At 37.5% G+C, this 8,462-nt stretch overlaps 2 protein-coding genes across 2 annotated transcripts in view; one reads left to right on the top strand and one right to left on the bottom strand.

Annotated features, from left to right (window-relative positions):
• The window catches only part of Cd2ap (CD2 associated protein), a 132,784-nt gene that overhangs the window by 52,794 nt on the left and 71,528 nt on the right, over window positions 1-8,462 (top strand). The gene's annotated exons all lie outside the window — the stretch shown is intronic.
• Window positions 1-8,462, bottom strand: part of LOC105742591 (serine/arginine repetitive matrix protein 1-like) — a 37,580-nt gene that overhangs the window by 23,083 nt on the left and 6,035 nt on the right.

Genomic DNA, 8,462 nt, shown 5'->3' with positions numbered 1-8,462 from the left:
TCGAACTGGGGATTGAATTCAGGCCCTTGTACTTGCCAGGGAAGCACTTATTCCACTGAGCCATCTCCCTGGCCCTGTATCAAATCTTTCTATAAAATGTAATTAAACTTCAGAAAAAGGCACGTGACATAAGGACATTTCAGAGATTAGAAATGGAACAGAAATACATGAAGAAGTGTAAAAATAGTAAGATAATTATGAGAGGAAGCAGAGTTCGAACTGCCCAGTTGTTTTAGATGACCTCATAAAAAGGAATTGGAATCTTGTTCATGGTCTTCCTACTGCTCCATCCCTGGAAATTTTCCTGAAAACACAAGATTTATTCTGCAAGTTATGGAATTTAGAGAGCTTATTGTGTCAGTCACAATAGGCCAGATTACACTGTAGTACCAACATCAGGCTCCAAGTGGTTGCATAACAGAATAGAAAAGTGCTGTTCATGTGGCACAGTTAGCCATCGCTGGACTTCTGTGGTGGAGAGACTCAACCATACATCTTTACACACTCATAGGGTGGCTTCAGTCTATAGCAAGACCCTTCCAACTTGCAGTTCTATGGTGGAGCAGGATGAGAGAGCAAGGATAATTACCCTCCAGTTTTAAGTGCTTCCCTGTGGCAGGGGACAGTAGAACTAGAAATTCTAGTGAGCTCTGGCAGTGTTAGCATACCAGGTACACATATCAGCCACTATTCAGGAAGCCTTTATTGCTAGTGCTATGTAAGGAAATGAGTGCTTTCTGTACTTGTTTTAATAGCTTCTGGTTTGATAGAATGTCCTGAAAGGGTTAGAATAAGCCAGAAACACTGGAGCAGAAAGCTATATAGGGAAATCATACCAATAATTTGGTTTAAAAAGTAGGCATTAGATTTCAGTAGACTTTACTGCAAAGAAGCCATATAACTAGTGAACAGGTAATGAAAAGGTACTTAAATGTGCTAATCATCAGGGAAATGCAAATCAAAACATCAACTCATTATCACTTCAAGCCAGTGAGTGTGGCTATTATCAAAAGATTAAAGATAACAATGAAAATTGTTATCCTCTCAGTGCAAGCAAGGGTGTGGCAAAAAGAGAACTCTCACGCATTGCTTGTAGGAGTATGAATTAGTACAGCCTCTGTGGAAAACAGTATGGTGCTTCCTAAAAATAAGCTGGGCATGGTGTTGCATGCCTGTGATCTCAGCACTCTGGGAGGCTAAGGTGGGTGGATCTTGAGTTCAAGCTCATCCTGGTCAACTGAGCAATTTTGGGGAGATTCTGCCTCAACACTCCTGAAACCACCACCCCCCCCCAAATTAAAAAAGCAAAACAACAGAACAAAGGCTGGCATATAGCTCATTGTAGTGGTACTACCGTATTATTCAGTAATCCCACTAATAGGTTTATAGCTAGAGGAATGAAAGTCAGTGTGTTGAAGAGATGTCTTCATTTCTATTTTCATTGCAGCCCTTTTGATAGTAACCAAGAAATGGAAGCAATGGTGTCTATCAACTGATGAGTGGGTAAAGATGTATGGTTGAGATATACAATGAAATACTATCCACACATAGAGAGAATGGCATCCTGTCACTTGACATCATGGATGGACTGTAGATTGTTCCATTACATAAAGTAAGCCAGATGTACAGAGAAGTGGTCTTACATGTGAAAAATACAATAATCAATTTCATTGAAGTTGAAAGTACAGTGATATTTATCAGAACCTGTCAAGAGGATGGAGGGAAAGAAAGATGAGGAAAGGTTGGTTAGTACAAACTAAGTCACAGACAGGAACAGGAAGTTTGGGGTACTATAGTATGACTACAGATATAGTCATAAAAGCCTAGAAGAGCAGATTTAAATTTTCACTCTAGGGTCGGCCAAGTAGCTCAGTGGATTAAAGTGCCTGCAAGCAGGGGCTGGGAGTTTGATCCCTTAGTCTGCCATGCCAGGGGTGCGCTGAGATGACAATTGAGATTGAGCATGGTGGCCTGTAATCCCAGCTCTTGGGAGCCTGTAAACAGGCGGGACACTATGAGTCTGATCTAGTAGTGAGACCCTAAACACCCTGTTGACCCTTCCCTAAATTGCAAAAGAAAAAAAAAAAAAAAGAATTGCAAACAGATTAGTACAGATTAGTACCGTTAGATGTTGGAGGCTTGCAAGCTTGTGTCTCCTTGGCTAGTTATTTAATGTTTCTCAGATTTTTATCCCTATCCCACCTTGCTGAAAAGAGAGAAATTTGTTAGTCATAATGTTATTATGAGTATTAAATAAGATGTTGCATTAAGTACTTAATACTAGTATATGATGCCTAACTAGTTAAATGTTTATTAAATTGAGCTGTGATGAACATTTTGCATAAATAAAATTGATAAAAATTGAAGTTGAATAGAAAATATCAGTGATCTCAGATAATCTTTTATTGTTTGAATGCTTTTATATCAGCTGTGTATTAGGGATATTCTAAGCACCTGTACTTAAACTTATTGTATTTGTTACAATTTACAGAGAAAAATACACCCACTTTTATTTATTTTTTTCATTTATGTATTAGGTACAGGGCCTCACTATGCAGCTCAGACTCATAGTGATCCTCCTGTTTTCAGCCTCCCCAGCACTGGGATTAGAGGCATGTGCCACCGTTACTGGACTCGTTTGCTGAATCGAGCCCTGGTCCCTGCACTTGCCAAAGCAAGTGCTTAGTCTGCTGAGCTATCTCGCCAGCCTATACCCATTTTTAGTGTATTATTGTGTGAGTCTTGAGAAAGGTATATATACTTGTACAACTACAATGGCATCAAAATAATTCGATCATTCATTATCTGTGGATAGTTTTCTTGTCTCCTCTTTTCTCCTCTGTGTCCCCCTCCTCCCTACCAGCTCCAGGCAGCCACTGATCTGCTTTTTGTCATTCTAGATGGAAACTAGATATGTTAAAATTTCATATGCACATATCTGGTAATGGTGTTCAGTCAGTGATAGATGGCATATATGACTATTTTCCCATAAAGTTGATAATGAAGCTGAACATTTCCTATCACTTCATACTTTCACTGTACCTTTTGCACATAGTTAGATATACAAGTGGTTACCATTGTTTTATAGTTATTATAGCTGCCTATAGTGATCTGTACAAATCTGTAATCCCTGAATACTAGTTGATGACCTTGGGTCTGAAGATAAACCTTATTTTCCTAAAGAGAAAACCTGTGCTGAATAAAGTAAAATGAGTTGCTTCTGAATCAAGTTATCTGTGCTGGTAGTTGTGGGCAGAGACTTCTTTCTGGATGGTGGTCCTCTTAGGTTGTCATTGATGCCTCCTGACTGGGGGACCAGTGTATGCCACACTGATGTGTATGTGGTCTCCACTGGCCAGCCTGTGTGGGAAATGGGGACTGGGTTCCTTCCTAAGTGTGCAGAAGAAAGTCCTGTCTGTCCACTTAGGCTTTCTCTGACACTCCTTGGTGGGATGTGGCTACTGTTGTGGTTGGATGCCTTATTGCAGTCTACTAGGCTAATAGAATAGCTTCCCTACTTGGTCACTCCTGACATGGTAGGAAAGGAGCTGCAGTTGTTTCCTGTGGTGTTTGATTGCAGTACAGTGGTTATTAACTAAGAGCTCTCTGTCTTGCTAGGTTGCCCATTTTCTACTGTTTTTGGCTACAGGTTACAGTTGCAGACTTTTCTAGGAACCATTTTCCATTGTATCCAACCTAGACTGGAATGTAAGGAAAAAAGAAATCAGTAAATTCACTTTGGAATTTTCAGGTTCTAAAAACTGGGTATCCCTGTATGGTTTGGCTTCTTTGTACATATCAGAATCTTTTTACTTACTATCATGTAATGTTAAAGAGTTTTTACCTGGACTTAATAGAAAGAGTAGGGAAAAGTATATACCTACTTCAACTTCCCCACAAGAGGAAATCTAGGTAGTGATGCATTTTTATTAGGGATGGTGATACATAGCATAAACTTTTGGTTACTTTGCTCATGATAAGGTTTCACTAATCTAAGCACCCTCAATTATTAATAGTACTTTTTTGTTTTTTGTTTGTTTTTGTTTTTGTGAGACAAGGTCTCTATGTAGTTCAGGCTGGTCTTGAACTCACTATGTAGCCAAGGCTGACCTTAAACTCATTGCAGTCCTTCTGCTCAGCCTTGAGTGATGGCATTATAGGCATGTGCCACCATACCTGACTTTAAGCACTTGCAATTGTTAAGTAATTTTTTTTCTTTTACAAATGTTATAAAAATGTCTTTTTTTAAAGAAAAGCTGCTGTTATAAAATCAGTGTTCATAAAAATGTAATGTTAGTTACTATTAATGTATGACTAGATTAATATCCAGTAAAGCAAGAGACAGGTGTGGTGTTGCACACCTGTAATCTCAGGGCTCAGGAGGCTTGAGGCAGGAGGATCATTGTGAGTTTGAGACAAGCCTTGGCTACGAAGTGATCTTAAGGCCAGCCTGAGCTGCCTAGCAAAACCCTGTCTCAAAAAGAAAGAAAAAAGTCCAATAAAACACCCTCTTTTTAAAATTACAACTTGCTTCTGCAGATTAAGATAATAAAGAAAGCTTAAATAATGTAACAGAGTTCACTGGGTGCAGGCATTTAATAAATGTTGGTGGACTTTGCTCACTGATGAGTGTCCCATAAAAGAGTGCAGAGTCTGATCAGCTCAGCAGTTGGGAAGGAGTGGTACTATAGAAGGTGCATTTGGTAGTTGACTTAGAGTTACTGAATCTTGGAAAGTCCTGGCAGTAGAAAATAAGAAAAAAGAAGCAAAAAAAGAAGTTAATAAAATAGCTTATTTATTAGTTGTACTGAGAGAGTGTTAGTAGGACAGTATTTGTGGATGAGGAGTTCAATCTGGAAAGATGAAGCAGCTTTTGCACTGATCTGAGAAGTGGTGCCTTGTCTGGTTCTTGTTACTTTGATGCTTTAAAAAAATAAGTGGCTATGTTTGCAGACCATGTCTCAGGTACTGGTAAGTGAATTGCTCTTATATTTTAAAATTTGAAGTGAAATTCTGATTCATTTTAAAGATTTCTCTTAGCTTTTTGATAAAATAAGGAAAAACAGCAAATTCATGTTTACGAATTTCAGGAAACTGCCATTATTTGGATGTTTTTTCTTGGTTTTAAGATAATTTTCTAATGAATTTTTTTCTCATAGAGAAAAAAATTTGAATCATTGATTCTGCTTGTTTTTAAAATTAGTTTGAATACTTGTGTTTAGAAATTAATTTTATTTCTAGATTCCATGTAGACATCAGACCTTTAAATATATTTAAAATATTTTCAAGAGCTAATGTTGAAGAACAGTAAACCAGTACAGAAAATAAGATGATCTGATGTTATGTGGCTACTTTTGAAATGTCTTATCAATTCTTTTTAATGTTATCATTTTTTTTCCCCAGAAGAATGCTGATTTAGTTTTTGAATCTGTTTGGATTCTATTGTTTCCATAAAAGAAATACTATTTGAATGAAAAGAGGGGATATGATCTTTACTTTAAAAAAATCCTTTATGAAAATTACTCTTTTGCATAAACAAAGTAATAAGAGATGTTGAGGACTTTAAATAGAACAGTTCAGGAAGCTAGCTTTATAGCAGTTTAAGTGGAGAACAGCATTTGGTGTTTAGTTTACTTTTATGACTTGGAGACAAATTAAAGGAGAAAAACTCTGAAAATATTCAAGTACCAAACAGAAGACAAAATGAATTTGCTTGCTAGTTGGAAATATGATAAAAATAGTAGATATCAATTATCTTAATTATAGCAGTCATTTCACTGTGTATAGAATGTGTTCTTTTTTTTCCCCATAATTTTATTGAGAAACAAATAGCAATGAGACAGTTTAAAACCAAATTTCTAGGATAGTTTCATAATTGACACATTACATACATTCTTCCTAGTGGTTAATTGCTGTACAAGATGCGGACATGATATCCTATTAACAAACACTATTAGAACAAATTCCTCTATTCATTAAGAGAACGTAACTATATATCTATCCTAACCACTTTGAATACACAAATACAAAATGGACATTCATCTGTATCCCCCTTTTTTTTGTTAAGTTCTATTATTTGAATATTATAGGTGTGTTAACTCAGCAAAATATTCTAAAAGAGTCCAGTAGTCCATAGTAGTATTGTGTCTTCCACTTCACTGGCAAAGTCAGAACTTGTTGACCTGAGTCCCGTACAGCTCAACATAACAGCATGGCTTTACTTCTTATACTTCATTTTTATACTTTTCTGCTGGATGGTTAAGACAAAGGTAAACAGGACCTGTGCAACAAGAGTTGTAGCTTTTGGGTCTGATAAGGTCAGTGAAATCCCCTCAGGATTTATCCTGAGATCCTGTACCTCAGATTGTAGAACCTTTGTATAATGTGTTCTATAAGTAATTTTTTTTTAAAAATGACTCTTACCTGTGTGTAACATGTTGCTTAAGCAAAACAAACAAAAACCCCCAAACTTATTGAAAAGGCAAAAAATAAAAGCAGTAGATGGACCGTCAAAATTGTAATGGTTATGGGTCGGCCAGATAACTCAGCAGACTAAAGCACTTGCTTAGGCAGCGTGTAGTGGCTGGGGTTCGATCCATGGCGTGCCATGCTGGCCCCGTCCACGGGGCACACTGAGACTGCAGTTGAGACTGGGTATGGTGGCGCGTGCGCCTGTAATCCCAGCCTTTGGGAGGCTGAAAACAGGAGAATCACTATGAGTCTGATCTACATAGTGAGACCCTGTACACCCTGTAGACCCTGTCCTAAATATATTAAAAAAAAATACTTATGATACATCATAGTACATTTTCTGTTTTAGACTGTTGATGAATTAATTCTTATGCACTGAGTGATTTTGTGAGTTGGTTTGTTTTGAAAATGTTCTGAACATATGGATTATATTTCATAAATCAGGGCAATAGTTTATATAGGTAATGTTAGAAAAAATGTTTAAGGACTTATATTTGGTATGGTGTATAAACACAACAGATCCTCCAAATTCCTTGAAGCAATTTGATTTATAGCACTTTTGTTTGTGGGCATACCAAATTTTTTTCGTTAAAAAGAATCATACAAGTAATACATATTTAACCCAAATTCAACCAATATAAAAATATTTATTATGAGAGATATATTTCTTCTTCATAACCTGCCTTCATCTTTCCTCATTTAGAAATTTGGTAGATATCTTTAAAAACCACTTGCTTGCTTGCTTGCTTGCATTCATTCATTCATTCATTCATGTATTGGTATAGGGTCTTACTATGCAGCTCAGACTTGGAGTGATCCTCTAGTTTTCAGCCCTGCCAGCACCGGGATTACAGGCATGTGCCACCACTCCCAGTCTCCGTGGCCAGCTCAGTGCTCCCGGGGGCATGGCTGGGGTCACTGTGGCATGTGGTTCAGGCATGGCCGGGGCCAGTGTGGAATGTGGTTCCTGGGGATGGAACCCTGGTCCCTGTGTTTACCTTAGCAAGTGCTTATTCCACTGAGCTATCTTGCTGGCCCTAAAAGCTTTTCTGTAGTAAATCTTTTAAACTGAATTATTTGCACTCTCACTTTTTCTTCACATACTGTTTTCCATACCATAAATAGAAATTCAACACGTACAAGAATTACATTGTTACTTGCCTGGAATTTATGAGATGGAGTTGCTGCCCCCTGCTCTAAGGAGGCAGGTATTGTCTGGAATTTAATTTGGAAAATTAAATTCTTTTTTCCACTTAAGGAGTTAGTACATTTTGGTTTCGCTAAGGTATTTCAAATTGGTTACTACTGCAGAAATGTTTTAAATGAGGTACTGTCAGAAAAGCTTGACTGTCAGAAGCTGGGCCTCTGTGTTTTCTTCTGACCCTACTGCTTAAACCAGCACATACTTGCACTTGTTACCATCATCCGTAACCTCAAGGAGATGAGAGCCTTTCATATTTTTAAGTTATACTTTTGTGAAATAGGATCTTCTGTAGAGGCAAGATGTCTTTTCAGTCAGCCCTCACATCATGCAGTTCTTATTCTAAAACCTCTTCCTTGTAGGGCTGAAAATGCATGTGACATCTTAAAATTTAACTAGTATGAACAAATAGAAGCGCTGTAAACTAATAGAGTGTTTTCAGTCCATTTCAGCCAATGTGGTGTGTCTCAGGAAAACACGTGCCAGAGTAGAGGTGTTTACTTAGAATTTCCCCTGCACTTCCCTTGGATGTCACTAGCAGTCCAGGGGAGGAAAGAGAAGGCAGTGGGAAATCATTGTCAAGAAATTTATAAAACATTTTTCTCCCTCTTTTCCTAGTTGTGCCTTTTCCAAATGGAGGAAGGGCAGTTTAAATAGGGAATCTTTTTGTCCAAAGTGTAGAGTCAGCAATTATGTAGTGAAAGTATTTGGCGAGAGTTTAGAAACTTTCAAAATAATCCCATATTTTATCTGCTGTTGTTTTGCTGATATCGATATATTGAAATTTAGA

Source organism: Octodon degus, unplaced genomic scaffold, assembly GCF_000260255.1.
Source record: "Octodon degus isolate 3935 unplaced genomic scaffold, OctDeg1.0 scaffold00005, whole genome shotgun sequence".
Classification (NCBI taxonomy): domain Eukaryota; kingdom Metazoa; phylum Chordata; class Mammalia; order Rodentia; family Octodontidae; genus Octodon; species Octodon degus.
This window is presented reverse-complemented; position numbering and strand designations above follow the sequence as displayed.